This window comes from Fukomys damarensis, unplaced genomic scaffold (genome assembly GCF_012274545.1).
Source record: "Fukomys damarensis isolate Sample0158 unplaced genomic scaffold, DMR_v1.0_HiC HiC_scaffold_30, whole genome shotgun sequence".
NCBI lineage: Eukaryota > Metazoa > Chordata > Mammalia > Rodentia > Bathyergidae > Fukomys > Fukomys damarensis.
The window spans coordinates 14,799,566-14,805,565 of NW_022900942.1; positions in this window are offsets into that span (position 1 = coordinate 14,799,566).

Below are 6,000 nucleotides of genomic sequence, written 5' to 3' on the forward strand. Positions count from 1 at the left end.
AATGGAGGACCTGTGTCTGATTCATTTCTTCACCATGCACAACTGGAAAGTAAGAGTAAAATCTAATAAAAGCTTCAAATTTTGGATCAATGGCTTGAAAATCTAGGAAGTGCAAGGGAAAGGGAAGGGGATTTAGAAAAACAAGCTCTATTATGTACATGTACCACTCCCCAAGATGACTGTACATAGCATGCACTGTAAATATGTAGTGATAAAAATAAATACTAAATAAATGAAAAATTTCCATGATTCCAGACCCAGAAATCAGTGGATGATGAGCTGATCTTCTCCTATAGTGCTTTTTCTAGAACATATTTATAAAACATGGGAAGATTGGCATATTCTTTTTTTTTCTTTCAGACAGGGTCTCACTATGTAGTTGAGACTGACCTGGAGCTCATTATGTAGTCCAGGCTGGTCTTGAACTCACAGTGATTTTCCTGCCTCAGCCTCCCGAGTGCTGGGATTACAGGCGTACACCACCAAACATCGCCAATTGACATATTCTTGACAATGCTTAACAAAAGGGCCACAACTGGAAGGTTAAAAAAAAAAAAAAAAAAGTCAGTCCTTCTGGCCAAGAAAAAAACAAAGCCAATAGAAGATAAAATTCCTTGGAAAGAAAAAATGAAACCATGGTCTTATGACTCAGGCAATATCCAAAACTTTTACTTCATTAAAATTTTTCTGATTTAGAACTAGCTAATCAATAACATCAACAAAGTATTAAAGGTATGCCTGGAAACAAATATAAACATTTGGACACAGACATACAAACTCAGTTTCTCAATGACTGTGTAATTATTTCTAGGCTAGGAAATATAATTATAAAATATTTGGATCTGAAAATCAGAGCAATATTATCAAACATAAATGTTACTAAAGTAAGATATGTATGAAATCTTTGAGCCTTGACTACTCATGGAAATAATTTTTTAAGAAATCATTGCTGAAAATTAATGGCTAGATATCAAATACATATGAGAAAAAGAAAATTATGAGTTTGGTAAACATGACCCTGAACAGAAACCTCAAAGGATCATAGAGAGTATAAAAAGTTTTGGTTCGTTGTTTATTTGGAATGAATATAAAAACCTCAGAAAAGACACCAAGAAAAAAAATAAGATTTAAAATAAAGAAACGATAGCTGGTTATGGTGGAACACACTGCCAGCCCTTGGAAGGCTAAGACAGAAGGATTATCATTAGATCCAGGCTGGCTTGAGCTACACAGTGAATTCAAGGCTGGCCTACTCTAGCAAAATAAAACATTATCAAATATTTGCCAATACTCAGGTAAATATGAGTAGGTGACCTGGATAGTCCTAGAGTAGCAATTAATGCTTGAAAGAAAACACAGAGAAAGAAAGTGGAGATTAGAAGGGAAGGGAGGGTAGAAGAGAGAGAAATAGAGATTTTTAGGACCCAATCTTTATTAAGACATTACTATGAAAAATGGAACTTTTCCTATTTCTATGCAGAGCAAGTTTAATTGCAATTTAAAATAAGAAAATGGCATCAATAGAAAAAAATAAAAACATTAGGGAATCATTTTAACTGATTAACATGGATGTGGAAGCCTCTAAAGAAATAGCTGACAATTTGTAAAAGTGTCATTATATCAAGAATTCATTTGGCTCATGATAGGAATGTGATCTTTAATATCAGAAAACCTACTATTATAATTCATCAAAATAAGAGCTTGATGAAGAAAAACCAATGGATTTATAACACATGGAATAAAATTGTATACTCATTTATGACAAAAATAAAATTTCATATAAATGGAATTTTTAAAAACTTCATTATTTTTAATTTGCTAAAGATCATATGGAAATAAGTTAAAGGAAAGAATAAAAATGTAATATATTCCTGAAAAATATTAACCTAAATAACTTTAAAGTTTCAAAAATACCTTTAATATGCAGACTTGATATTAAAAGACCTTCTTATCCTCTTTATATCATGGCTTCATTAAAAATTGAGTAAATATTCAAATTGCTTTATTGAAAATTGTATAAGTGAGCAAGCAGCCAGAGAGAAAGGTGAACACTTTCAAAGATAAAGGTCTACATCTCCATCCTTGAAACACATACAAAAACTTATTAACAAGCTATTTATTGCCCCATGGTTTTAATTATACAAAATATAACTTATGCTAGATTAAGTAGAAGAAAGAATTTTATTTTTGAATATTTTTAGCTGCAAGAATAATTGGTATCTTGAGAGAAACATGTTTAATACTACGTGTCTAGGAACCACTTCCTACTAAAGAATCCTTGTCACAAAGGAACTACTACCACAACTGTTGGAATAACACAGTTTTCCTCTTTTGACCACCAAAAGACCAAATGACCAATCTTCTCAAATTGAGATGCTACTGTAAACAATACAGATCTGAGATAGCCTTGATTCCTTCTGTTCCTCAAGGGGCATACACCAGGCTACTTCCATTTCTTTAAAGATTCACATAGGAATTGAAGTCTCATGTGGGTTTGTGCAACTATTGGGACCTGGAGAACACATGTATCTATTAGCTCCAAGGAAGATGGGAGAGAGTTTATTTTTTTTATAATCAGGGGAGATGTGTTTTGAAATATATGAAACAGTGAAATGGGGGAAAGAGATCATGTGATCTGGAATACCCATGAAGAAAGATGTTGATTACTGCTGTCTGATGAATAGAAGTAAATTAGTGGTGAAAAAGAAAAATAGCACAATGGAAAAGAATCAAACTACTTCCAGTGGTTCACATCCCATAATAGCAAAAGCAAAATACCTGATCTTTTAAAGAAAAATTACCAAGGAAGGAATTCTTTAGCAAAATACAGGTTTGTATTTTGCATATAAATATGTAACTTTTGGAGGCAAAAAAGAACTATCAATGTAGAGAAAAATCATACATCAGATTGCAAGATGTTTGCAACTCATTTAACTGTTAAAGAGCTTTTGGTCAAAACATATTTTCACATTGACTACAAATATGAAGAACAATATCTTCACCCCAAAAAAAGTTTTAAAATAAGCAATTCCAGAACAAGAAGCCTTAATGATCATCAGTTCTATGAACGCATATGTAACTTTACTAATAAGTAGAGAAAGCAAATTTAAGATTATATCTTCTACCCACTTGATTAGCAAATATTTAAAGATCTGATATAAAATGATATTGAAAGCATACAAGTGTGGGTAGACTCTGGCCAGAGGAGAGGTTGAAATGGGTGGTATGTTGAAGGGACCCCTGGAGCAACAGCATAGGGCTCCTGCAACGCATGGTTAAAGATTACAACAGACTGCAGGGCAACAGATGAGCAGGATCAAAGACAAGTAAATCTCAAAGACGTCCACTCCAGTCATTGTGTTCTTTCTGCCCTGCCAAGCTTGCTTAGACTTGAAACATATGCATGCATCATACAGTACACCATTCTGTTCCTTCCCTGTCTTCTGACCAAAGTACCCGCAAACAATATTTTTCTTCTGTACTTTCATTATCACATTCTTGGGTTATGAATAAAAAGCCAAGTATTTCTCACTTCGAGGCTCTTTCCCCGAGGATTTCTCACGGTGATAAGTCTCAGTGAAGCAGTCCCTCTTGATCACTTGAAATTTAAACTGGACTTGACTCCAAGTAAACTTTTATCCTCTGTGCCACCGTGGTTGCGCACTGCTACAAATGGTCCCTTATGTGTAAGACATAAAACTGTGAGACAAAACCTGCTGCTGCTGCAAATCAGTGGAGAGGAGCAACCTTCCACAAGAAAAGTAATAAGGATATCAAACTTCTCATTCCATCAAGGACATAAGCATCCTCAGTAAGGTCAAAGTTTAGGTTTATTAGCCCAGAGGTACATAGCCTGTTCAGTTCCTAAGCAAGTGGGGCAGTCTATTTGTGTTTTGTTTTGTTCTTTTACTTTTCTTCTTCAGTATCTACAATATATGTCAAACATATTGTAAGAACAATTAACAAGTACAATTTAAGCAACATTTGCAGTGTTTTTTGAAGACATGGATGCAATGTTTCTGAGTCCCAACTCATTAAGTGCTTAATAGTTATCCACTAAAAATGACATTGATTTTCTTTGGAGAGAACTCTGGAGGTGGAGCACTGACAATTTATGGGAGAAAAACTAAGACAATAACTGGGTTCATTAAAATTCTGCATCTTGCTACATAGTACTTTTTCAGGATAGCTATTTACTCTATTTAAACAAATGAGGCGCTCCTAAAAAAGTTATATCTAAGTGAAATAATTAAGCCACACATGTGTAAATACCAAATAGTTTCTCTGGTGTGAATAAACTGTAATAGTACATAGATCCTAATGAGATAACTGACTTTGTGAAATGGGAAGAAAAGGGCTAAAGGTGTAGGGAAAGTGGGAAGGGCAGGGGAAAAATAAGGGAAAAGGAAAAAAATATGAGAAAATGAAAGATGGAAATAAAGTGTTCGTAAATGGGGAGGGGAGGGGGTGTGAAGGGAGGGCAGGGACAAGGGGAAAAAATGAGAATCAAGACCTGTCATGTAAAGGTACAAGATCCTAATGATGAATGTAACTGTACTGTATACAGTATAACAATAAACTCAATAAAAAAAGGTTTCAGGGGCTGGGGATTTAGCTCAGGGTTTCGGTGGCCTGCCTTGCAAGCACAAGGACCCAAGTTCAATCCCCAGTACCAAAAAAAAAAAAAAAAAAAAATTCCATCCTCCTCCCTCAGCTCCATCTAAATGCCTCCTTCTACATCTTACCCTCTAGGGAACAAAAGAAGTGGTTAAAATCAGAAAACTTTAAATTGCAATACCATATGCCAGTTGGACCTGTTTGAGAGAGAGAGAGCGCTAAAAATGTCAAAACTAAAGCCTCTAAATTATGAAATTGTGATAAACTGGGAGAGTTTCACCAGATAAAAGGAACCCCTATCAGTATTTTTCAAAGACTTAAGGATGCCGCAACCAATACATGTGAGAACACGAAGATTTAAATGTTATTGCTTTGTGCATGTTTGTCTATGTTTTCCTTCAAGCTGTGCTGGAAACCAGTTACAAAATCTGCAGGTACTTTGAATTCAACAAAATTTTTATTTCTTTTTTCTGTTTTGTCTTCAAGGATTTTGAGGGGGACTTTCTTGAAATTTCCATGGAAAGCTGTTCATATGGGGTTTCAATATAGCCAAAACTTATTAAAGCTTTACTTTTTACTCCCTGTAAGTTTCAATTTAGGTATGGGCACATAAATTCATTTCTTGCAATTTGGGGCTCACAGGGATTCTGTGCCTGGATGAACCAGGTTCTGGTAGAGAGGAAGACATGTCCCATCCATTTTGGGTGGCCTACTTTGCCTTGATATTCCACTTCTAAACAGAAGCCATAGAGCACCCAAGAGTATTATTCTAGAGACAGCAAAACTACTTCAGAAGGAGATGAAAGAGACCCTTTGGTGATGAGACAAATTTGTGCATGACTCAAAGTAGAAAATTAGACTATAAATACTGCCTGTTGGTAGTCCAAACATTTTCAGGAATCAAATGTGTGACTGAGGCATTCTAGATGGGATTTAAATCCACAGAGAAACAATTCAGCATGGGATTTTAAAAAACTGCGTCATGAGGACCAACCAAACCTAGTAGAAATAAAAATTTTATGCCTAGAAAAAAAAACAAAGACAGGAAAAGGAAATTCTTCCTAGAAGATTGCTCTAGATGGTCTGCTGGACATAAATTTTGGTTCATAAATTCACAAGAGCCCAATATGACAAATCTTAGCTGATGGACAAATTTACTTTTGAATTCCAATTTGAATTGCTATTTTTGTTTAAATGATATGCGTAAAATATTTCTTATATATTTTAAAGTTTTAAACTATAACTATAGGGCTAATATTCTCTTCTACTCTTCAGTCAGAATAAAAGCACTATTCTAGGCTACTTGAAGGTCTATTAGCAGCCAAATTTAAAATGTAATAGTCTGAGCCAAAAGATAAAAAAGAGTAGAAGACTGGTACTTGA